Source organism: Pholcus phalangioides, unplaced genomic scaffold (genome assembly GCF_987345545.1).
Source record: "Pholcus phalangioides strain wild (caught in Gottingen) unplaced genomic scaffold, Ppha-v1.0 ptg000011l_1, whole genome shotgun sequence".
Classification (NCBI taxonomy): Eukaryota; Metazoa; Arthropoda; class Arachnida; order Araneae; family Pholcidae; genus Pholcus; species Pholcus phalangioides.
This window is the reverse complement of record NW_028301604.1, coordinates 14,721,831-14,749,625: the sequence shown is the minus strand read 5'-3', so window position 1 is coordinate 14,749,625 and position 27,795 is coordinate 14,721,831. Positions and strand designations below refer to the sequence as shown.

At 34.4% G+C, this 27,795-nt stretch overlaps 1 long non-coding RNA gene across 1 annotated transcript in view; it reads right to left on the bottom strand.

Annotated features, from left to right (window-relative positions):
- Positions 1-27,466, bottom strand: part of LOC149080103 (uncharacterized) — a 129,942-nt gene extending 102,476 nt beyond the window's left edge. The window contains exon 1 of the long non-coding RNA XR_016193491.1: positions 27,363-27,466. This is a non-coding gene — a long non-coding RNA (uncharacterized LOC149080103). The remainder of the gene's footprint in view (positions 1-27,362) is intronic.
- Between the last annotated feature and the right edge of the window lie 329 nt (positions 27,467-27,795).

Genomic DNA, 27,795 nt, shown 5'->3' with positions numbered 1-27,795 from the left:
ATCACACGCATTTCTGTCGCGGAAAGTTCCCCTCCTAGGGTTGGCGCACCAACCGTTTGGCGAGATCTTATTTCTTTGTTTGCATCTAGGGCCGGTGTTTATCATGCTACACACGTACTGTTCCAACGTCATTCGTGGTTTTTCACTGCACCGATCACTTAGCAATGCATAGATGTAAGTGTTGCTATTGTAATTTTCCGAAATTTTATTGCTGTGACAGTAACCGTGAGGGCTAGGGTTTTGTTTTTCTCTTCATGCTCAACCGCGTACTTTGAAACCATCTCTCTAGTTTCATTCGCATTCGTTCATTTTTGCGGCCACTAGGGAGCTCGTATATGGCAAAGTTATTTTATGACCATCTTGTATGCTTTTCATCTTCAGTTATCGATTTAGTAAGGTGTTTAATTCGGTTGCATCTCAATTAAAAGTGTCATTAGAATAGGATTATCTTCACCGAATAACATTTAATATAGTATTTGGGTATTGTAAAAGAAAAACTTGCATATTCTTTTATTTCACTGAATTTATTCTTGTATCAATTGTAAGAATTTCAGAGAAATTATGATTCATAGAAAATGTAGAATCTGTTTCCTATTAATATCTGTTCTGATATTTGATCTCATTGTTTACTGTAATGATCGCGGATTACATATATTTTCAATAAAATCAGTGAATCCCGCCATACTGTGTTCTTAGTTAAATCGGTTAATCAAACTCCATCCCGGCTAATACCCTAGGAAAGCTTGATACCAGCTTTTTATGCAGAAGATTACACCAGTGATCTTCAAGTAGATTGCAGTGCTCAACAGATACAGTGGTGCAGTTTTTTCATACTATTACTACTAAACCGAACATGCACCTCGTATATATTCCTCTGCGGGATATTAAGAATCGGTACATGTTGGAACTTGTTGTGAGAGCGTATGTATATATACTACTAATATATGTATGTTGTCCGACTTTTGCTTGTTTCGTGTACGTGCTAGAATTTTTTCACCCTACAATTTACCCGAAAGTACGGCTAAAATCATCAGTTGCGTGGGTGAAAATGTGCTTTTAGACGATAAATAGAATATATCACATATAATAAAGATAAAATAAAATCTATATTTGTAAATACCAAATATTTATCTATATGATCTTTTTTCCTTTTCAAATTACTATTATTTTGAAATTTATGATTTTCAGGCATACGTTTGCCTAGTTCTCTTGAAAAGAACTTTAGAGTTTTTACAAGGTCATTAGTGATGAAAACTAGATAGAGGGAAAAGCGCCCGAGTGGCGTGGTGGTAAGATGCTCGTCTACCACCGTGAAGGTTGGCATAAGGTTCAAACCCGAGGGAAGGTATAGGAAAGATATTTTCCCTAACGAGCTTGAGGGGGACCACCGATACCCAGCGCTTTCATTTCCAACCCGTCTCATTAATGGCAGTAAATTGCGATATGGCCAGGTTTGGTGAATAAATGAACAATTTTCGATTATTTTTTTGTTTGTCGATTGAAAGAAATCAGTGTTTGTTCACTTTAAAAAAATATATAGCGTCTGGTCAGGACCCCGTTCTACACCACTTCTATTCTAATTACGCCACTAAAAATCATTCAGAAAAATTCAGAATTTGACTGCAAAACCATAGTAAATTGATCTTGCATTTTATCTGCTCACGCCAGCACACAATATACAAGATGATTACTTAATTCCCCATACCGCATTTTACTGGCGATCCGTTGATCCTAGAGGCATAATCTCAATTACAAAAATTATCCAAATAACGTGTAGAATTCAGATGCGTCATTCATGTTGCAAGAAATTGCAACATGAATGACACATATAATTGCTTAAATTGGGGGATGCCCACCTGCACCCTCCCACCTAAGTAATAAGAAAACTTATCACTGGTCATCTCATCGTCCCATCGTTATCTATGATTGCCTAAGCGGTTGACTTTTACCCTTAAATGCGCAGCTTTGCATATGTGCAAAGGGTTCTTTAAATGTTCATTACTTCCACCAGTTTGAAGAGAAAGGTGAGGTCATATCGCCCCACCCCCCATTCCAGAAACATAAATGTGAAAATTTTCAAAACGTAGGAAATGACTTTTGAATGCTCAATCTACTCATGTGAGTGTCATTTCCTAAAAATGATTTGTAGCATGTGTTTCAATAGGGATTAAACATCCGCGTTTCTGACAAACTTGGATAGCGAAATAAGAGATCCAACCAGCTGATAAACCCCAAAAGTCAAAATTTGCACATAAATGTGCCTATTAAAACAAAAAACTAACTTTTTATACTGACACCTTGTCCTCAAAAACAAAATTAGAAAGTTGTTGCTCTGTCTTCCCTGAGGCCAACAAGAAAGCTTTCACGTTTTTAAGTACAATATTCGCAGACACATTAGAATTCGACTATCAGTAGAAAGTTGGAGGAAAACACCATAAATAAGGTAAAGAAGCGTTGTCCGTTAGTTTTTGCTGTTCTTTCCCAACTTCCCTCTGATTTTTAAAATCAAAAAATATCTTAGTTAATATTGAACTTAGAAACACGGATGTTTTCTTGTTGACCTCAAGGAAGACAGAGCAACAACTTTTTAATTCGGTTTTCAGAACAGGGTGTCCGTATAAAAAGTTAATTTTTTTTTTATTTTCATAACTATACAATCCTTTGCAACATGAATGACGTTTCTGAGTTCTACACGTTATTTAGATACTTTTCTTTTTGTAAGTATGCCTCTAGGATCACCGGTTCGCCAGTTAAATGCGGCAAGGGGAATTAAGCAATTACTCTTATATTTAATTACAGACAAAGTTATTTTAAATTCCATTTGTAGATGCAAAAATAATGCAGTGAAAATTTATAATTTACTTCCAAAGAAATCATAAACACCTAATACTAAATACTGGTTGAAGCCATTTCATCAAACTTTATTCTTACAGCACCATCTATCGGAGAAAAATGAAAGTTGGAAACTGGCTGAAGAATTACACACACTACCAATACAGTTCAATCGAAAACATTCTTTCGTTCAGCATCTACTTCAACGGTTTGATAAACAGATTTTTACATGGAAAAAAATGATTTTATAAATTAATTCAGAAATGCATCTGAAAAAGCAAAATTATTCTTATGCATATATTATGTATCATATTTTTTTCTCTTCCAGGGAACATAACTGTCATCCACAACGTCCATGATTGACGCGATTCATTGAAGTCTGAAAACACCAGTTTGGCTCTCAACTTTTCCAACTTCTCATTTCGACGTTATTCCATTAATTAGTAGACACTATTAAGATTTTTATTGTCCCAATTCGGAAGAGCTGATGTAGTTTCCTTTTTAGTAACACTGATGTTCTTGATAGATAGATGTATGTATATATAGATACCTAGATGTATAAACTATTTCACATGTTAGTAAGGCCAAGTTCTATTAGATCACTGTAGCTTTATTAGATTTTGTGACTTTGATGTAATTTCTTTTTTTTCGACTCGATTTTTCAGTTTAACAGCGCTTCTCAACCTTTCTGAACACAAGGACGACTAAAATTTCTAAAACAATTCAACGAGCCACCAATTTACATTATTTCTGATGAATTTATTATTCGAACCTTTGTGAATATCATTAACAATGTTTGCATACAATTGGACAGTTTCCATTTAATGGGAATTAAATTTTCAAGTTTGCCCGCAGACCACCTGTTCTGTCTTCACGTACCATTTTTGGTCCACAGACCATGGGTTCAGAAATGCTGAGTTGATATAATCTATGTATTTGCAGCCTAATACGTGTTGTCATTTGTTTCATGGAAAAATATTCTCTTATTGTGATTTGCCAAGTATTAATAACGATAGCAATTGGAGAACTCAAGCTTTAACATGCAGCTCTTATTTTGTTGAATTTTCCATTGTGTCAAATTCATCCGGTTCAATTTATGTATTTGTCTTTTTTTTATTTCTTGTTTCTTGTGAAATAAATATTGTGAATGTGATGATTTATTTTAGTCCCTATAGATTGCAACACCTAATGCACAAAATCACCTCGGTACTTTCAAAATCGAAAGTAAACTTAATCCCGTAAAGAAATGGCATCAACAATCTGCATGAGGTGGATGACCCACAGCATTTAGTAGAACGGTGCCGCGCACCCCTAAGAATTGATTAAGAAATCAAATTCTCCTACATAAATTAAAACCGAACACACCCATGGATCTATAAGCTCTACTACTACTTAAGCGTGCACATGCACCTCATGAACGTCTAAAACGTACTGTTGTGAAGATCAGTAAAGTAATTAAATAAAATAAAAATCTTGACGCGCTCAAGCCTTCAAAATAACTTTAGAAATATAGTATAGTATAAAATTAGAGAAATATACTACAATTTTTATTTTTGTTCGATAAATCCGAATTAGAATTTTAGTTCCTGTTTTAGTGGAATTTATTTATTTGTTTATTTTTTCGTGTGTGTATGTTTACGCACATCAGAAACTTATAAATACAAATACAAATACAACGCCACAACAGGCAAATTGCCCAACGAGGTGGCTGACTTAAGAACATCATGGATCCCCGAGCCCCTACCTACTACTGCTACACCACACATGCACCCCCCCCCCCGCGGAACCCCCCAACGAATCGGTACATGCGGGAATGTGCGTGTACGTGTAGTGCAACCTGACGTAAAGTTTGTTTCTGTGTAATGCTTGTTATGTGTAGTGCTATCATATGCCCCCAGTTTTACTAACTATGAGTGAAGTGTTATGGTTGAATGATTTACTGTTGTAGGACTGTTGCTCTCTGTGGCGAGACTTTTTAACGGGGAGATCGGCTCGCATTTGCGCCTTGAAGTTGGGAACCACAGAAAACCAACTTCAGCCGACCACCACTGTGGGGTTCGAACCCGGATCCTCGCATCACGAGTCCGGCATTATAACCACTCGACCACCACAGCGGCGCCTATGTCACATATTCAGTGATTGAACATAATCATCGGTTATCACAGACCATTTTGGCAAGTTTGATAAATTTTGCGAATCCGTCACATTTACCAGTGATTACGTGTAATCTCAGCTCGTACTGGTAAATATAATAAATCATCAACGAGCAACTACGTAAATTTACTGCCAGCTTGTGTCTAGCACGATGAGTTCGATTCGTATTGTTGGTTGTGTTTGCACATGTTGATAAATGAGAATAAAACTAACATTACAAGACATAAAACACTTTGTTTCTATATAACCTATTCATGCACATTTCAATTTCATTTTTATGGCAAAATACATGTAGGACAACAATCATGTACATATGCGGATACAGACAGAGGGATAAAACCACTGAGGGTGCGTATAATGAATGGGGGCGGGGGGATGTCCACCTGTACCCTCCCACCTATGCCAATAATAAAACTCTTCACACACTGATCACCTCCATCGTCGTCGTCCCCCCCATTCATCATAGGTATCCTCCTATGATTATGTATAAGCGGTTGAATAGTACCCTTAAATGCAGCTTTACATACGTGCAAAGGGTTCTTTAAACGTTCGTAATGAACGTATGCGGAAATTCCACCAGTTTGAAGATGAAAGGGGAGGTCATATCGTCCCCCCACCCCCCATTCCAGAAACATAAATGTGCAAATTTCCAAAACGTGGGAAATGACTTTTGAATGCTTAATCTACTTATGTGTCATTTCCCAAAAATGATTTGTAACATGTGTTTCAGTAAGGGTTAAACATTCGCGTTTCTGACAAACTTGGATAGTGAAATAAGAGATCCAACCAGCTGATAAACCCAAAAAGTGAAAATTTGCACATTCATGCTTCTTGCATGAGGGGGGGAACAATATTCTTTCCATTTTATATTTTTAATTTGTTGGTAGATGCCCCAATTAATGATAGCAACTCCTTGTTTGTTGCAGAGCATGTGTGATTGTGATTTTGATAATTTGAGAAAATGATTTGTTTTTGCTTTTTTCTCTTTACTTTTTTTTTTTACAATCCGAATTTTTTCTTACTGTAGTTTGAATCACAAAGAAGGAAGTTATATATTTGGAAAGTAATATATTACTTCCATACATTTATTTTTTATTTTATGGGCAATTTTTGAGGCTTTAAATGTTTCAACAAGACCCTGTATAAGCAGTGCAATTCGAAGTAGATTATTTTTAATGGTTTTTCCCGCTTTTAATACGTGCCATCAACTATGAAAAAAAGAGCATTTTTAAGGGTTACGATATATTTCCTCATGATCTTTCCGTACTTATCAAACTTACCAACTTTGTGAACTATACATAATCGCCAGTAAAAGTAATAAATGTAGGAAAATGTATCAAACTTACAGACACGATTGGTGATTACGCATAATCACCGACTTATCACAACATATGTACAGCTTCAATTCAAGTTATCAAACTCTTGAAACTATTTCCGCCGTTTTCAGACATGAAGTACCTTTCATAACATTTATTACGCTTATTGGGAAGTATAGTTACAATAAAACGTATAATTATAAGGAATTTCATATTTGCGATGCGCTTCCTCGTATTCGAATATATGCGTACGAACAGTAACGACAGAAAAGGGAAGAAACTAACATTTCTTCATTTTCTGATTTTTATATCTTGACTGAAAATACTTACATCAGTTGAAGGCTAGCATACAGTACGAACAGTTATGTGCAGTAATGCTGAAACAAATTCTAAATAGACACATTTGATGCAGTAACTTTTGTAGTTACAAAGTCACAATCGTTTACAATGGCGTCCACTTACGAAAAAATTTTACTGAATAGAAAGAGGTTACGAAGCTTATTATATATATGCAGTCGATCCCGCTTATAACTTTTTTAAAAAACAGCAACTAAAAAACGTTATAAACAAGAAAACGTTTTTTAAGCGGGAAATGCCTATAAGAATTGTAAGACAGTTTTTTAACGACCATAGCTTTTTTATGCAGTTATTTTTTCATTTATTAGCAAACATTACTGTGCATATAGAGATTTAATAAGAAATTATATATTTGTTATTCCATTAAATATCAACGCGATGTAGTTTGTAGGGGAAAAACAAAAAATAGAAAAAAAGAAATCTTATATTTTGATATTGATATACAATGCGTCTTTTCGAACCTAGTATGGTGTTTAACGTGCTGGGAGGTAAACTGAATTTTTTTCGCTGCTGTAACTCTCGAAAGCAAAGGGTTATCATCTACACACACAAAAAAATTTTAAGAATTTTTATTTAATCCCCCTACACTTAGAGCTTTTCCTTTTTAACTTGCTCTGAGACATTCTGACTCGAACTGTGCTCGGCAAAATCTAACGATGTTACTGCTTCATTTTTCGAAATTTTGAAGGTCATGGAAGCATCGCATTGGCTGTTTTGTGAAGAATTAAATTCCAAGAAGTAGAGTTGGGAAATCCGATTTTTCTTATCTGAAAAAGCCGCCTTCAAATGCTACTTGATGGCTGTTGTCTGAAACTCTGTCAAGTTGTTTATGTTTTGTGTTCATCTCACTCTTTTCTGGCTTCATTTTGTATCAATAGATTCAGAGTTGGATGAGAAGACCCACCGTTTCATTCCTTTGTTATATGCAGTCGTCTATAAAACCACTATGAGAAGATTCTTTTTTTTTTTCTTTGAAGAAGCCATTTTTTGGAATCGATCTAATGCGGCAAATTTTAATAAGACCGCAAAAGAACAAAAATTAATTTTTCTGAGAACTTTTTCTAATTCTTATCTGTTAGTATTCCTGTTCAAAAGGATAACTTCGATCACCCTGGTGTATGTGAACAGTGGTAAGGGCAGTTTATACTCTGCACACTATTGTTGGACAAAGTGAGAGAAATAGAAAAAAATATTAAAATTATTATGCCTAATATATATACATATTTGGAAAGCGCAGAAAAAATGCTATAAGGTCATTTCAATTTCATTGAAATATCTAAATTTGACGACGAGCTACAAGCGCTGAAAGATTGACGAAGTTCAACATGGAATTGTCGCCAAAATTTTTAATTTGCGAATTAATTTCGCAAACATTCTTCTAGCTACAAACGATCAAATTTGCCAAAAACTTTTCCATTCCACCCGCTTTCGAAAGAGCTTAAAATAAATCAACTCTCGGTCATCTAGTTGGTCATCTAGTTCAGGAGAAATTTAGTCGTTTGTTTTCAATACATCACCTAAATCTGCGTTTGCCAAGTAATTTTAGTAGGTTTTGGCGACAATTCGATTTTACACTTAACCAATCCCGCAGCACTTGTAGCTTGCCATTGAATACAGATATCCTGTAGATAGAGGTAGTGTCACCTCGTAGGATTTTTTGTGCAAAATCGAATATTGTCGCCAGAATCTATAATTGCCAATTCCGAATTTTTGTCGAATATCTACTTCGACAAACGCTGATTTCAATGATATATATTTCAAACGAAAGACTAAATTTCTCCTGAACCAAAAAACCCGATATGGTTTATTGTAAGCTTTTTTGGAAGCTGGTGATTAGTTTTTGGCAAATTTGGCTGATTGTAGCCAGAAGGGTGTTTGCAGAATTAGCGATTAAAAATGTTGACAACAGTTCGATTTTGAACTTTGCCAATCTAAAACCAGATATTTCAGTGAAATTGGTGTCACCTTATAGCATTTTTTTGCTTTTTCCAAATGTGTGCTTAGATTGCGTGTAGGTCTCTCAGAAACTTCACAAATTCTGTTTTTTTTCAGACTTGTCGCATTTTTTTTCCATAATCGATTAGCCACCATAACTCAGAAACGGTTTGATATAGGACAGTGTTGGTGGAGTGTTTCATGATCCACTTGAGCTCGTCTCTATCACCTCTTTTCGCTTGGCAGACTAGGTCGGATTCACCCTGTATACCATCATGAAATTTGGTCAGAAGTTATTTTTATGACGTAAAGACTAACTTATGTATAGAAGGGGTTTCTCTCGAAATTTTCAATACTTAACCCTTTTCACTTACAAGCGAATTGGCAAGAAATTCGGATGCTCTCTATTTGACGAATCGGCAATAAATATAGTAACCTTGTGTCCTAACCTAACCGCACATTAGAAAAAGGGGGAAGGAAAAAAAGTACAATAAAAGAGTAAAAAAGAGTATAAAAGATAAGGTGTCTCACTCTTAAGAAAGATACGGAGATGGGTCAGTTGCACTGGAAGGTAGGCATGGCTATCGAATTATTATTTCTTTATATATATGTGTCCGAATTGCACTGCACCCCCAAATTTTCTTGCTGTTACTGATAGTTGAACTTTTTTTACCCTTTCCGCATTATTTTCTTTTCGCATTTTACCCAGGCCTAGGACTGGAAGTGGCGTATAGTCACTGACATATTTAACAAATTTTGTGGAATTAAATTCCCTTGCCTTATGTTGGGACGAGATTACCTCGTCTTATTTATTTTATATTCAATTTCCTTATCGTTTAACGTAATTTCTTTGAGTTGTTATTGTAACCATAATATGAAATAGCTTTCAAATATTGGTATCTCACGCGTTCTCTTTTCTCTTAACTCCGTTTCATTTTTTATATGTTTTCCATTCGCTTTTCAAATTTCTTGTTTGTTATCTTCTTCACGATATGACCACCACTGTGTTTTAATGCATAAAAATCCACGTAGAATTGTTTGATAACTTCTATAAATGCATAGATGGTGGAATGAGGAGCACTAAAGCTTTTGTCTACTTATATTTTTTTCTTACATAATTGCACACCTTTCACGTTTATTTTTTCTACATAAAATGAGAGCTCACCACTAATGTCTTTCTTCGTTAACTTCTGGGGTCGCTCACTGAAATCGCTAACAGATTTCGTTTCGCACTGCTCGAAATAATTTGCTTATTCAAATTCTTCTTAGGCTCATGATTGTGGTGTAAATCCAATTTCAAACTTACCGTCGAATTTTCCCCAAAAACCTCAATATATATTTGCATTCAAGTGCGTTTAACGCCTCCCCCCCCCCCCCCTGCAGTTGTCTTGAGTTTCATACTCTTTATAAAATTTTCAATTTTCGTACGCTACTTATTTACGTCCTTTTCCACTGTACATAATTTCATTTTTCAAACGAAGGTAAAGCCTAACACACAGGACACTTGAGAAAAACGACTCGCGCTCGATTATGTTCACACAGTGAATCTTATCTATCCTTCTCCCGTGCAACTAACCCATCTGATAAGAAAGGAGTCCAGTGCAATTGACCCTCGGATTTGATTGACAGGTTTTGCGAGTAGTGCAACTGACCCTTGCCCAATGATATATCATATGTGAGGGAAAAAAATCACTATCAGGGTATACAAAAAACCAAAAGGGAAAAAAATTGTAAGGTTGCAACAAAGCTTTGGGATGATCAGGCGAGAGGAAAGAAAACAGAGCGAGCTTGTTTACATTCATTTCACTGGCATTAGGACGCAATATTACGGCCTTTGAACGTAAAGTGGTGAATGTGGTCATAAGGAGGTTCAAAGGTAACATAGAGAAATCCCGCCGAGCCGAAACCGCTGAAGCTGTATTCATGAAGTTTGGTCACAAGTTTTAATTTATGACGTAAAGACCAACTAAGAAAGGGTTTTTCGAAATACAACCCCTAAGAGGATCATAAGAGGGTTCAATAAGGGGGCGTCATATGGAGAAATCACACCGAGCCGAAACCGCTGAAGCTATAATGTAATTTAGAGACTCACTGAGAAGATATTTCTCAAAATTTAACCCCCTGGGGGAAATGAACTTCAGAGATTATATGGAGCGATCATCACTGAGCCGAAATCGCTGAAGCCATAAATATGAAATTTAGTCAGTATTATATTTTATAATGTAGATACCCACTAAGACGGAATTTTTGAAAATTCGTCCCCCAAGGGAGTCATGAGGGGTTTAAATGTTTATATGGGGGAATCATCACCGAGCAATTTTCAGATTGCCAAATCTACGCGAACGTAGCCGCGGGTAACAGCTACTTAGAAGGATAAAAATTAAATTGAAAAAAAAAAATCATGAGTAAATTCTAATGCATATATAACAAGAGTTTTATTACAGCGAAATAAATTATTTCAGGGAGCCTACTAATAACTTTTTTCATAGTATTTGATAAACTCGCATATTAGGGTGCATTGCTAATAGCTGGCACCGCAATTTGCTGGTGAACCGTTGATCCTAGAGGCATACTTCCAATTTGAGAAAGTGCTAAAACAACTTTTTAACTGAGTCTTTGAGAACAGAGTGCCCATATAAAAAACTAATTTTTTGTTTTAATAACTATACAATCTAATGCTTTTTTGTTGTAAAATCTTTCAGAATACTAGATCATAATTTTAAGCTGACATATATTTAATGTTATTAGAAGTGGAATTAAGTTAAAATGTTATATATTTATACTGAATAATTTTACACAATGATTTAGAAAAAAAACTGGGATTATATTATCAATAGCACTGGACAACAATGAAATTGTGTCTAACATGAAAATATAAGATTCCGAATGATTTTTGATCTGCTGAATACGAATATCCCCAAGAAAAATTTTCATTGGCTCTTGTGTTTGAGATATTACCATGTTAACAGTTAAAAAATGCTTTACGAGTGCATGGTGAAAAAGTTGTAGAAACCATAGAACAATGTATTAGGGAAAATGGTCAACCTCGATTCTGGCTGACTACTGTTAGCCTTATCTCGATACACTCGATCTCTACTGATGTTCCTTATCTCGAGTACAAGCATAATGCGAAATGATGTACGTGTGTGATGCCAATAAATAAACTATTGTGCTATAATATATTTGCGTTTCTATGTATTCGTACTGTGTTTGTATGTATATTAATGTTGTGCCTCTATATATTGGTGAAGTTTCTACATATTTGTGTTTTGCTTTTCTGTACATTCATTATTTATTTGATTTTCTTTATACTTATGTTGTGTTTCAATGTATTTCATTGTGTTATTTTATGTGTATTTACCCATTGACGCCGGTTGTTAAGAAAATATGTCATTCGACATTAAAATTTTTTTTTTCTTTGCCAATAAATGGTGAGAGAGAGAGAGAGTGATTCCACTCTGTGTTTTTTTTTCTTTCTGACAATCAAAGTCGTCTTTAATGAGTTAAATCTGTGCTTTCAGAGAAAACTGAAGCCGATTCAGCTTTTTTATTATCAAATTCGTGCTCAACACAACAAATTGTATAAGAATAAGAACTTTGTTGTTTATTACATTTAGTACATTATGATATATATATGTTATACTTTTCAAAAATATTTATTTTCATGAATAAGTATATATTTCAAGTAATATAACTAATTAACAGGAAATTATAGAATAAACATAATTCTATGTTTTTATGATAAATGTTTAAATAAGGAGATAAATTTTTTATCTTTTGATTAAAAAAATGTAACGCTATATTTTAACTCTTACACATAAAATAGGCCGTTATTTGTTTTTTTTTTGCCTGTTCACATTTTTAGAAGATTATATACAGAAATTGTGGTTATATATAGAATTGGATTGAATAGATTTTTGATTGCACAAGGACATGCTAGGTGATTTCATATCTGAAAAACATCTGAGAAAAGGAACAACAGGATTGCGTTCACTCTAAATTTTAACGCTTTATGTATCTGGAAACAAAAAATATCGAGAAATACTAAAATATAGATGTTATTTTATAGCAATTTTTTAATTGGCTTTTCAAACTGTATGCTCCAGTGTAATACGAGGCAGCAAATTTTTTTTTGTTTCCATCGTCATTAATACACATTGGAGAAAATGTTATTGAAAATACCGGTTAAAGGTAAACTTCCAAAACATCAACAAGTTAATTAAAAAAAAGGTACATACGTTTATTTTGGAATTCGTATTCATTCATGCGAGCCACTGATTATTTGATTATTTTTCATTCGCATCTACCATTACCAGATCTGCATATATCTATCGTATATCTTAAAAAAAATATTGAGATACTTATCAGTAGAATCAAGAATTTTAATCATTGATATCTTGACAGACGCGCGTTTCTCTATAAGTTACAGGGTAAATTTCCAATATAATAAAGTGAGACGCAAGTTATGCTAATTGTTATTTTCTTACACGGTGGGCTGTATACAGGTTTTAATTTTTATATTCCCCAGTTATCATTTTATGGCGGTTAAAACTATATCACAGCTGAATAATTTTTTTTCGCTGATCATTTTTCATATTTGAAATTTGAAATTTATTACACACACACATATACAACATAAATGCAATAAATAGTACACACAAAAACAAAAAACACATACAATACAGATGCAATATACAAATACATATATATTATTATTTATGTATTAGCCCAAGAGAGTTTCTTCGTCTTAATGTATAAGACTAATGGCATTCGAGATTTCTAATTGGTATATAATTAGCAAGGATTTACTTGGAAAAACTGATCAATAAATGATGCATTTATTATAGCGTTCATTATATTTAAAAATAGGTCCAAGCAATTCTTGGTAAAACATCACGCATTACGACGATAAATTTCATAAGCCCTTTTGCAGAATTCTCGGAATCATTATACAGTATTTAAATTCCCAAGTTTGCGGATTATCACACAAAAAAGAAATGTGAAGTTTCCGATTACAAACGTCATTTTATTTCTTCATTTATATGCACCACACCAGTTCAAAAATTACTTCAACTACGCTAACACTAGATAATTAAGACTTCGTTAATTGGCTGAGTTTTACTGGTGTATCGCAATAACAAATATATTTTTTCACAAAGGTGTTTTAATAGCAAGTTAATGAAGTTGAATTATGAATATATGCATCATAATAACTATGAAATATGGTAAATAAATTTTTTTCAATAAAAACAATTTTTATTCTTTAATCCTCTAGAGAATCCGTGAAGATGAGATAGGTGATTCGCAAGCAGACTTGAAAACTGAATTCTAATTAATAAGAAAAATTCAATTTCAATTTGTTTTCATTCAAACATAAGCCTAAAAGAAAAGAACACATATTGTATGTTGGCGGTATGTCAAATCTGTTTCTCAGGTATTTTACCCTACTACTTCACCGCACGCCAACTCGGTCATGTCACCATACAGCAATTTACTACCAATCTAGTTGGGTCGGAAATGAAGGCGCATCCATCGGTTGTCGCCTCAGGGGAGGTAGGTAAATAACTTGTTATCTATGTTTTTCCCTAGAATCGAATCTGCAGACCTGACGGTAGCCTTGCATGGTAGTAGACGAGCATCTTACGATTGCGCCACTCGGGCTAGGTATTTTACTGGTCCTTGGGTTGAGAAACACTGCTCTAAAGGAATTTGTCAGTATCGAGCATGAAATAAGACCAATATTTGCTTAAAATCTGTAAAAAAGCACACATCTATTTTATAAAAGATATTATCATCATATGCTTCTCTGCACCTTTTCGGCCTTTTTTCGTTGATATTCGATTTTTCACACACACATACACACACACATGCATTGTTTGAAATACTTTTTCCCGACATTCATCATACAGTTATATACTCATATTCACTCTTTCTTGTACGTCCGTGTTTATTTAGTACGTACGTACGTACAGGGCGTAAAGTCATTATACACATTTTAACTCTTCAACTGTTTATAGACATACATCCAGATAGAAAGATGCTCGTCTACCACTATGGAGATTGCCGTCAGGTCCGTGGATTCGATCCCGAAGGACATACATGATAAGTTCTTTACTTACCGAACCTGAGGTGGCCACCGATAGATGGGGGCCTTCATTTCTTATCCAACTCGGTCGGTAGTGAATTGTTGTATGGTGATATGACCGGAGTTGGTGTGCAGTAAAGTAGTGGATGGAAAAAAATTTACCCATTATATGCCAAAACTATATAATTTTTTTTTTTTAAGAAAGATTTCGTGATAACAAAGAATGGAATATGAAAGGAAAACTGTTCGGGGGGGAAAAAAGTTTTATGAAATTAAAAATATTAATTATTAATTAGTTTTGTTAAATGTTAAAATTTTTAAGTATTTTAATTTAGTTTGTAACTTTTATAGCAGACAGTTCAAAATTTAGGTACAACAATCAAAACTAAAAGTTCCACTGTTCAAAAAGAAATGAAAACAAGCGTGCCAAAATAGGGACAATGATAAATAATGGGTTAAAGGATATAAGGACTAAATTTTTGGACTTGTATTAATATCACACACACACACACACACACACACACACACATATATATATATATATATACTCCATGTTTATATCATCATATGTAGCACATCCGTATTCCAAAAAAGAAAAAGTTATATGACGACCCTAAGAAAATAACATTATTAACTTAATCCTTTTTCCCCGTCAATACATCGTTTCTACATGTGTCAGCTTTGAACTATACTAATACTTGTAATTCTAATGAACGTGAATTTAATTACTCCGAAGAATAATATCGAATTTCATGAGAAATTTAAAAATACGAGGTTCGGTTTGGTGGAGATGTAACAAAGAGATGTAGGGATTCATACATTGTTACTATTTTCTGTCTAAATTATCAAGTGGGAACAAACTGGTGAATGCAAGACAAGACTCACACAAGAATATTTGAAGACGGGTGATCAAGTTATAATTGAAAATCGCATGCGAAGCCAAAAGAGTTCGTTAATTGACCAATTATTGAGCTACAGCGATGATTTTACTGGCTTCTATCAAACCTTTCTGATTTCTGAACTGTTTCTTTCAATTAAGTGCAGCCATCAGAAAATTTTGTAATAAATGATTGCATCTGCTGAGAATTCTTCAAACAATGATTGAACTAATTTTGATATCCTTGGAACAGTTTGCTAATAGTGTTTTTTTTCTTTTCTTTTTTTGTGTCCATATGCTTTCGAAACACGCCCGATGTATCCTACTCGCTCCAGAAGTACATATATGTGTACCTCATTTTTAATGGCTTCAAATGGTTTTTAATGATTGTTTTTTCAAGTCAAGACCCCTGGGATACATATATGTGTAACTAAATAAAATGGTCCTAGTAAAGATATCGACCCAAATTAATTAATTCATCGATCAATCAATTTTTTTTTCTTTTTAAAGGACATTTTGACATACAATAAACACAAATCAATCAACAATATTTTTTTTAATTGTCAGTTTTGGCTCAGGTTTGAAGAGGATAAAGGTGCCATTTAAAAATGAAAAAAAGTATTTTAATTAATTGATTAATTAATTAATTTGTGTCGATATATTTCGTTGGACCACTTGTCAGTTAGGTTCACATGTGTACCTCTGAAGCGAAGAGGATAATGTACTAAGATTCTATCATAAATAAAAACATGTATTTTTATAAATTAAGAAAAAAATCATAATTAAAATCTTAAGGTGAAAGTTAAAGTCCAAAATACGTTGAAAACGTCATATTGGGGGAAATATCGATTTTTATTTTTTATGAAATCCCTGTATGCTACGATTCCGAAACAGACCTTATTTTATTTATATGTTGCTTAGAAGTTACGTTCACTTCAGTGTTGCGTTTTTACATACGAGTAATCCGCGAATAAAACTTTAAACATGTTTTACGAAGAATGCTATTTTTGACATGTTACTTGAGTTTCAAACATGATTTCTAAAAATCTATTCATTGCCTTGCTACGAAAGTTTAATATCATATTCTGCTATATATTGTTGAGTTTATAAACTAAAATCGAAGCTCTATCACATGTACTTGTTTAATTACAGTGTTTTATAGACGATATGTGAGAAGAAATTTTTCAAAAAATTCACACGTTCATTAACAGATTTGAGTAACTTATGAGCATACCATACAATCCTTTAAATTTTAGTTCATAACCTGCAACATTACTATTTGACTGTACTGTGAAAATAACAAAACATTCCACTCATAAGATTTTTTGCAATCGAGTTTCTTACGAATATTACATCAATTTTCCTTAAAATTTAACATAAAAGTGACTCATAGAACATGACATAGGTAGCCCAAAAATTTATTATTGTTTTCACCATTTTGGGACACTTTCTATCACAGTACCGTTTTATAGAAAAGTGCTCTCGAACGTAGTGGGATACCTTAATAAAGAAACATGAGGTTTCATATAACAGATTTTTTTCAAATAATTTTTTTATACAGTATACGTATGCTTTTAGAATAGTCGGTGCATATCACGGTAGAAGTTATTCTCAGAATTTTGGAGCTGAAATAGATATAAGATTATTTTCTAGTTTCAAGCTCTTATAAGTAAAAAAAACAGAATTTTTCAACAGAAATTACTGGTGAAGGAAAACAGATACATTCCGTCTCAAAGTTTAGGTAATGCACTTTCTTAAAATAACAAGAAAAATACGGCAAGTAAAATTAGCACATTTTAATGGGTAATATGTACTTGAAGCATTTCTATATTTATAGAAAAAAATTTCTACGAAAGAACATTTAGAATATTTATAGTATCGAAAATAAAAAAAAAATGGCTATCCCAAAAGTTTAGAGCAAATTCAGATTTACAAAATTTACAAGCTTTTAATAGCTAATAGACTTTCAATTTTTTTCTAGAACTTCAAACATACTATCCTCCATGGATCCAATGAAATTCTGTAGGGTTTCAACATTAAAACTGTACCATGCTTCCTCGATAAAGCTCTTCAAGTCATCAACAGTCGAACATTGTACGTCATTTGTAAACACATTTATCGTGAGTATGCCCCATACATCCCCAGTATAATTCAAGTCAGGACTCATCGATGGCCAGTCTAAAACCGATACATTTTCGCGATGAAAGAGCTTTTTTGTGGCAGCAGATCTTGGAATACACACGAAAATGAAAAACTTGAAATGTCAAGTTTGGTCCTCCTAAATCTTCTGCATTCAGTAGCAAATTGTTCTCGATGATCTCCTTTAAGCATCAGGGTTTTGACAACGAATTTCAAAAGTTAAGAAAGCCTCACCATTAGAAGCAGCAAATGCTGCCCATACCATTATCGAGCTCCACCTTACTGTCTACTGAAAACGTCCATCTGGAACTGTGAATTCCGTTTTTTACACCACCAAATATGATATCAAGCTCCATAAAGCATTATGTCTCCATAAAACATAATGATTGCGTTCCTATATATTTCATCCTCTTCTCCACCTCTCTTTGGTGCATCCTTGTGGCAGGCGACTTCCTAACCACTCTTATATGAATCAAATAAAAGCTTCTCTGATCTGTCTGTGAACAGCATCTGCTGAAATTATCACTCTTGGATCTCTTTCATAATTTCACACAAGATCATTTTTTGCGTTGAAGCTAATCTTACAACGGTTTTGTTTTCGCGTAAACTTGTACTGCGTTGCCTACCACAACAAGGTTTTGGCTTTTGGAACACACACTGGGTCAATACACGTTAGACACTTCATTTCGACCTCCTCAAAGCAATACCTTTTACAGCCTTTCTCTTTCTGTTTTCACACAAATGAAGTACTCGAAGGATTTTATAGTACGGAACATGCGACGATTTCGGCAATTTTTTTTTTTTTTTTTTAATGAACACCAATCCGATAATTTTTAACTTTTATACTATCACGTCCCTGATGCGCGATATAGACGCAATCTTCAAAATTTATATATATTCGAAAGTTTTTCTAAACTTCTGAGACAGCTATTTTTCAAAATTTCGAGTTTAAAAAACTAAAAACTCATTTCCCTCGACAATGACGGAAATTTAAAGCAGGTTTTTACATTCTGATCGCAAGCAAATATATATACAAAAAAGAAACATTTTAAGAAAAAAAAAAATTAATTTTTTATGATAGTGAAATAGAACCTATGCAGTGGGTCGTCATCAGCGGGAACCCCATGCATGGTTCGAAAAGTGTAGGTGTTTCTGAAGGGCAAAATCAGACTATGCCTGATTGCACCAAAAATGCCAACCCTTGTTCCCCGACGTCTGCCTTCTCAAAAACATATTGGACGAAAAAAAGACAATGAAGAAATGTTAAAAAATACTTTCTTAAAAAAACTTTCTTTAAAAAATAAATATTAAAATAATTCTTTTTTGTATATATATATTTTTGAAAGAACAAGTGAGCAAGCACTGGCGCTTTTGTCATTAAAAAGATACTTTTTCACTACCTCTTCATTTTTTATCTTCATTTCTCTTGTATTTTTATCTTACTATATATATATATATGATCAAAATTTGAAACGGCATCCACATAGCGCAGTTAAAAATCTATACTTTGTGTGTAAATTCAACTTTTGAGACGGACTGTATATGGACAACTGCATTATTCTATAAGTGCAGACAGATCATCGAATTTCATGGGAGAGATTTCGACTAAAAAAATATATCTTTTAAAAATTTCTACCTAAAATAAAATGCACCAGTTGCAGTATATATATACACGTGTATATAGATAAATAAACCCACATGAAAGGCTCATTAGAAGATGATATGGTTTCAAAAAAAACCAAAATAAAACTCGAAAATCCATTAAGAAACCTGATCACATCAATGCCCGTCTGATAAATTTGGTCTCGAAATGAGCTAAACAGATGTCCTTAGCTGGGATCTCATTCTAAAAGACAATATGTTGGAATATTTTAACATCAGAACGTATATAAAAAATAGAAATGTTTTAAGTAATGTGTAAATAAAATAATATGATACTGATGGATATAATTATGTGTAATAGAATATGTGTAAATAAAACACAGTTCAGGTATTAGCGTTTATTGTAAAGATTATATGCTCAACCCCTGGCCCGCGGGCCAAAAGTGGTCATCTGATGTGGCCCGCGACCTCATACCTATTATTGTAAAAATAAACTCTAAGCGGCATATAAACAGATCTCTTAGGTGAACCGCGGTATATTTACATATCACTTACGCAACATGCGGCACAGTTCCAGAGCACTTAAGTATCCCGCTGCACATTACGTTCGATTGGCGTAGTGGTAAGATGCTCGTCCCCCCGTGAAGGTTGCCGACAGGTTCCAAGTTCGAACAGGGGGAAGGATACAAAAAATAAGATATCTTCATTAACGAACTTGAGGTACAGATAGATGGTACTTTCATTTTCAATCCAACTCTTAAATGGCAGTACATTGCGTATAGCGATGTGGCCGGAGTTGGTGTGTGGTGAACTAGCCAGCGGAACATTTCTAAAACCCATAAGTGGCCTACGGTGATGTTTTAGATCTCTCAAGCGTTCCGCGCTACATTTTCGGATCACTTAAATGATCTGGGGGTTGTTCTAGACCCCACTGAAGTGTTTAACGATACATTTCCAAATCACTTAAGTGACCCACGACATATTTACAGATTACTTCAATAACAGGCGGTTCATTTACAGATAGATGACCAAAATGACCCGCGGTCCCGTTCCCGATCACTTGAGTGACCAGTGGCACATTTACAGATCACTTAAGTGACCTGCAGTGCTCTCTCGTATCCCTTAAATTAGTGACCTACGACCCGTTGTCAAACCAGTGAAGTGGTCCGCACTCTCCTAAAGGTTGAGCACCCTTGCTGTAAAGCACACACATATTTATTTAACGTTATGCTTGAAACGCAAAGTTTAATGACATCTATAGAAACTTTATTTCTCCAAGTTATAAAGAAAAATACAACTAAGAGTGTATTAAAGAATAATGTTGATGTGATCGCGCATTTGTTCCTCTGATATATTAAAACTTTTGAGATACGATAATTGATTTGATTATTTTTGTATAAAAATTAAATTGAAAGCTTTCATACCATTTCGAGATGGGTTTTTTTTACCATATTCTATGGCCAGCTATGACGCTTGCTTTAAATTCTGATATTTCTTGTGAAAATTGGAATATTTAAACTGTGCTTAAAATTTTGAGATATTCGGGATTTTTGAATACCGAACTCGGGTAACCTTGGGACTAGAATTACACAATTTCGAACATGGTATCCGTGCTGTGATTGTTAACATGATTTCTGGGGCGAAAAATAGCTACAACCCTCAGCTTGCTTACCATGCCCGATTATTTAAATTAATTTATAAAATAAATGGGGAGAGAGACATAATTCGGTTATCGTAAAGTTACCCCGAATTTTAGGACAAGATTTTTTCTTACTTTAGAAGCCATATTAGTATTTGTTTGTGTAACTGTTACTTCAATACTAAGCAGTACAAATTCTACAGGACAAGTTCTACAGTGTAGTACTACTACACAAGTACTAACTGTAGAAAAGTAACTGTAGTTTTTTTCACTGTTGTGGCCTTGTTAAATACAAGGCCACAACAGGCAAAATGCCCAACGAGGGGGCTGAGAAAAAGATGCCCATAAAAATATGGATGCCATATATTTCAAAAATACAGCAACCCAATTAAAAATGCAATTAACAAAAATTGTAAACAATATATACACGTGATAAAATATTATACAATGCCCATAAAGAATACTTATGGTTGTCTTATTCTAAGTATGGATGGCTTCTCGATTTACCCCAACATGTTTATCGTATTTCTCTTTAAACATGTCAATTGTGTTACAATTTACTACCTCCGGGGGTAAGCTATTCCATTTATTAACAACCCTATTAGAGAAAAATTCCCTGTGACACCATAGCATTGCCCCTCACCAATCCATACTGGTGTCTCCTTAAAAATAGTTGAAAATTGCACAAATATTAATTAATTAAGATTAAATTAAGCCTATTTCTTAATGCCGACTAGAAACAAATCACCTTCAATTTTTTGGGTACAGGAATTTATTTTATCAGATTCGAGTACCAAAGTTTGTCCTCTTCGTTTGGCCACTTTCAATATTTTCCTGCCTTCTGTATACAATAGTTAACTTCGTATTCGAAGGTCAGAACAAACGAAAAGAAATTTTTCAAATTTTTACCAAAATTTGGACAGCTATGTCCTAATGTTACCCCGTCCAATGTAATACATGGTGTTTCTAAAAGAATCACCCGATTTTAAATGCGGAAAATATTGAACACAGACACTTAGGATTAATTTTATATTACATGGCTAATCATAGTTTTTTTACAAACCAAATTAGGGCGCGGTAGCCCAAGGTCGACAAGATACTCGCCTAAAGTACCAAAGGATGTTTAGAGGTGTCGCGAGCTCAATACCCGGTTCGGCATTGTCAGAAAACTTTCCTGACACAGGGGTATAACAGAAACGGTGACATATGACCGCAGAAAAAAATGCTACCGCAGGGAGTCCCCATCGAAGGGTTAGTGAGCCAACCTCTGATATGTCATTCATGTTGCAAGTCCCCTTGATATTAAATTAAATTTAATATTATAATTATTAAAATAAAAATTTTGGCTTTTTATATGGACACCCTGTGCTCAGAAACCCAATTACAAAGTTGTTGCCCTGTGTCTCCTCATGCCAAAAAATTTCCACGTTTCTTAATGCAATATTCGCTGAGATATTCGAATTAGAAAAACGGAGGAAAGTTGGGAAAAAAATGCAGATAAACCGTTTTATCCGCATTTAACGCTGTTTTTTGATTGATTGTCTTCAAATGAATGTCACTGTCAATAAAGTGACACTGTATATAAATACATTCATCTCGAAACCTTATAATGAATGATACAGGCTTATGATTAGGGTTCTGATTTTCATGACCTAAAGGTCAAATGTCGTTGCTGATATCTTAAGAAACCTGAAATTGAGGTTTTTTTAACCTATCAGCAACAATGTTTCATCTTTAGGTCAGAAATCCGAGCCTTACTTATGAAAAATTGGATGAACAGGCACAAATAAAAAATCATTGTGCTTGTTTTCGTGAAACTCTTGGAAAATTTTGTTAAGTGCTAAATTTCATTTTCAACTACGCAGATCCTTATGCTCCGCGTTGCAATACCCTGCCAACCAATCAAAGCTATAAATTAATTTCTGTTTCGTTAATTTGTATTTATGACCCTGCCTTAAGGACCATATTGGCAGGGAAGTGGGGGAGGTTAACAAATAACCCTAAAAACAGGTGATGTTATCTTCCCTTCTTTTATTTTTTTAGCAGTAATAGCAAATGGCTTTCTTTTCAGTAGAAGCAATGGATTAGCAATCATCTCAAAAGTCATAAAAATACCTCTAGCAATTATTGTTTATTCGATTTTCTAACTCCAACAGACCACTCAGTGTCTGAGGATAGCTTTGTGCTACGCTAGATGGCTACCTGTCTGCTGTCTGTTTTTTCCGTCTTAAAAAAATTCCCGTGACCTAGCGACACTAACCGTGCAAACCGTTTTTGACTTCGGTTATTTTTCCAGTTTTTATTCATTTTTAAAGTTCCCACGGACTTTTTGCCCACCCTGTATGAAACAACATACAAACAATATACTGTCCCAAGTTAGGTTGCCTGCGCCTAACTTGGGACAAACGCCATTTTATTATCTTTCAGGAATCTAGTACATTCAGGCTACTAAATGTACACCTAAAATTTTCAAATTGTCAGTACAAAGAGCCTAGACACCTTTCACGATGTGAATATTTTTTGAAATTTTAACGTTTCATTGAGGGATTGGTTTTTCAGAGCAAAGTTCAAAATTTTCTCAATTACGGGCACTTCGCTGTACCTTTGAAATTTTTTTGGTGATCATTGGTAACTTTACTAACCCTTGACAATTTTTTTTGTGTAATTGGTAGGGATCTTTAATTTGGCAGTTTTTGGCAATAATTGGCGATATATCATCTGGATCCCGATTTCCAGTATTTTTATGAAGGAAATAAAGTAAGCATGTACTCTACTGTTATTTTTTTCACCGGAACCTCTTGGCGGATCGTATTTGACACGTGAGCCGGAGGTTGTGTACCCCTGACATACATGATTAGATTTGTGTAGCAAGTCCAAAATAATGAACAACGAAAATGTTTATCACTAAGCAAGGTTTTTCCGATGCAGGAAATGATAAAAATGATAGTTATTTCCAAATCGAAAAGAAATAATTATGAAGAAATATTTAGCTAGATGGTTTGTTTCAGCAATTACAATACTTTCCAGTTACTTTCAAGTTTCCTATTCGTTGAATTGATTCCATAAAGCATAAATATTCTATATAAGTGTAAAATAATTACCCGTAACCCATTGCAGCTCAAAATTAGCCTCAACATCATTGTGCTATTAGTATCAGCATGCATCCAAAGTGCATATTTTGGATTAAAGTCACTTATAGACATACCTTACAGCATAGAAGCCTATCGTCAAAAGCGTCTGTGAATCGCGTTCCATATTTCAGCGGAACATGCTCTGAAACCACGTTGTTCAGTGAATACGAGGCAGAAATCAGTCTGCCCATTAAGTGGAGATCAGTGTACACTTTTCACTCCAATTACAGCTAATAACGCTGACCAATATGGATGTAAATTTAATTGAATTGCTCTAAATATATACGAAAGTAACGTGAAATATGACTATAACATAAGAAAACGAAAATAGCCCGGCAGCTTCTATTAGACTGGTTTTCATAAAAAAAGTATAGTTCTGCTCTTAATATATTCATTTTCTCAGAATTAAAGCCAATGGCTAATAAATTACTGAATGGCGTGTCTAGTCGGGAAAAAATAATATTTTGTTTCAAATTTTCTGCTGAATAATGGACATTTCTTCCTTTCTTCGAAACATGATACCTTAGTATTTCATTTTAAATGCTATATTTTTCTCATTGTACATTCACGTAGGCGATGATATCTCATGCACTGGTTACTATAAAAACTGTCTAGCTTAAAAGAACGATAATAAAAAGCAAAAAAATACACGATTTATTAATACAATATTTTATTTTAATTTCGGGTTGCCAAAGCCCAGTTTCCCGGAACAAAAATCATTATTTTTTTAATTTTTAAAACTATTCTCTCTCTCTCTCTTCGATAGATCCTCACTATCTAAACTAATTAATTTCCCAATTACGAAATTTAGATTTTTGCTAAAGATTAATAGTTGCATTCCAATGAAAAATTCTATCTCATCTATGCATTCAGTTATTCACTCTTACATTTTTTGCCCAGCATAATGTCCAAGATAGAAAGAGTTTGAAATAAAATTATTGAGAAATAGCTGTTGACGTAGATAAGGTTTCTTCGAATTAATATAAGTGTAAAAATAACTCAATCTTTATTATATAGAAAACAAAAAGTAATTATCCTATATATATACACATTGAATTGAAATATTTGCATGTAATACCTCACGAAGCACAAGCTTTTTTTTCGGTCTTACGAATTTAAGGTTTCCTATTGTTTGAAAGGAAACCCATAAAAGCGTTGTTTTGTTTTATTGTTTTTTCTGAATTATGTTTAACATTTGTATCATAACTATTGTGCCATTAGTATATCTACTGGTGATGATGATAAAAAAAGAAAAAAAATTTCTTGTATACAATTTTTTTCCCGATTGATACTACTTTTTTTCAGATTGTATGTACAGTGATAATTCGTTGCGAAATTGCATTGATAAGCCGAAATCTTCGTTAGTCGGAACGCGATTTCCCATAAGTTTCTATAGCAAATAGTTTAATTCCTTCCGGGGGGGGGGGGGTGGTATCTAAAATATAAAGATAAATTCTATACAGCACTGAAGAAACACCGCGAAAAAACTACCTAGCCATATTGACCATAGTCAATTTCAGTCATAGGTCAAACATTATCTAAAATTGTAACATGGGAATTTACAAGATCAGAAACACTGAAGATCTTTTCACATATTACACTAATGTACAACGCCCAGTCGGGTTCATAGACAAAGGCAGATTTACGGTTTTGCGGCCTGTGGGGTACACGAATTTTGCGGCCCTTTTCCCATTCTAGTCTAATTTTCATGAACACCGATTTCTCGAATTCCCCGGTCATTCACTCTTTCGGCATTCACATGCTCTCCAGGTTACTCTTTTAGTCGCTAACTGACATTGTTTCTCGCTTTATAGGCCAATCTCTATGATCATTCACATGCTTGCCCTAAGTCACATGACTGCAAACTCTATAAGTCATGCACTGGCCAAATTCTCGCTCTATGGTGGGCTACACAATTTTTTCGGCCACTCATTCCTCAAACTTGCCGCCTCCCTGTAAATTCGTTACTGTTCATAGGTATCCTCATCCATTTGGTTAGCTCATTTCTGTATCTCATGAATGTATATATACAAAATAGGCTCCTAGAAAGTCCGAAAATTGAATATTCGTTTCCGAAAACTGAAATAATTAGACCGAAAATCGGCACGACTTCCTATGCCGTTATAGCCAGGTGACTGGTTAAGTGATCTGTAAATGCGTCGCGGCTATATAATTGGGAATTTCAGTAAATTACGAAAGAGGGTGTTAGTGGGCAAGGGAAGGGAGAAAGAAATGAAACATATCCGAGAGAATTAGAAATACTGTTCAAGTCAGTACTGTAATTGAAAGGAGATAAGGTTTGATAAGTCTTCTGTACATGTATGTATGAATGAAAGTTGACAGTTGAATTCATATCAGATGGCGAAGAGCAGTGCCGTCTTAAGGCATGGGCCCACCCGGGCACGGCCCGGGAGTCTCAAGAAAAAAGGGGGCCTCACAAAAATGAGATCTGGTTGAGATTTTCGAAAATTTGCCTGGTAGGGCCTCAGAAAAATCATTTGGCCCGGGGACCCATCAAAGTTTTATGAACACAAGATAATGCATACGAGAAAAATTAATATTTAAAGAAAACTGATTTTTGGAAATGAGTGAATTAGAAAAAAAGAGATGGCGCCCCTTTATACATATTCAAAAAATCCGTTGATTCGGCTGAATGCATGCCGTGATCCTTTTTAACCTCGCTTTTTCCGGCATACTGAAAGTGGACAAGACCACAACATTCAAAAGCTGGTGTCCCTCGAATTTTATGGCATGCCGGCAAATGCGCGGGGATACAGTAAGTTTATCAAAATTTTTAAGTAAAATAATATGTTCAAATCAGCGCTCGTGTGCACTCAGTTCTAGTTAGCCCAGATCTTTAATTGAAAAGCGAAAAATACATGAACAGAAGGAATTCCTTTTACGAGAGTACGCACCTTTTTTTCCTCACCTATAAGAAGCATTCAAGAGTGGGCGTAACAAAAATATTAAACCACGCAAGACTAAATCTGATATACCGCTGTTTGTACAAGAGGAAAGGAAAAATGGTCACAGAGTTTTTTGAAGAAGTATTGTGACAATTACTTGAACCCTTTTCAAGTCGATTTTCTCAACATCCTAGGACCGTGAGTCAGTTAAAAAATGTTTCAAATGTTATTGAACATTGTAACATGAGGGGCCCTGAAATTGCTCATAAATAGGGAGGGAACTCCGCAGAGAGCCATCTACCTCAGATAAAATGTGATAATTGTGCAATATAATTTTAGTTTAGAAATGTTTGCAAATATAATATATACTTGAAATATGCAATATCTACCTCCACACCGATGGTGGGCCGTGGACCACTTTTATGGTCAATATTATCATGAGATTCTTCAATTTACAATAGGCCTAATGTTGTAGACCTTGGCCACAGGTCTTCAATGTTTACGTTTTCAGTATTGCCAGATTCCATGTCACAGTCGTGCAATATTTTATTCCGTATAAATATGCAAATGAGAAGTTGTGTGTCAAAAGATTATGCTAATTTTGTAGGCTGCCGGTTTAACATTCTGATTCACTGTTGCAATTGCAATGATGGGAAATATTCCCTTCAAATACCGACAGACCAGACACGACCCAGGCTCTGTCCCTCCCGGGATATAAGCCTTTTACCCGTGTGGGTCCTTCAAATACTAGCACTGTACTTGGGAACAATCGCATTCATCTCCATCTAACGTAATTCTTTCTAGAATCTGGAGGCATGTCAT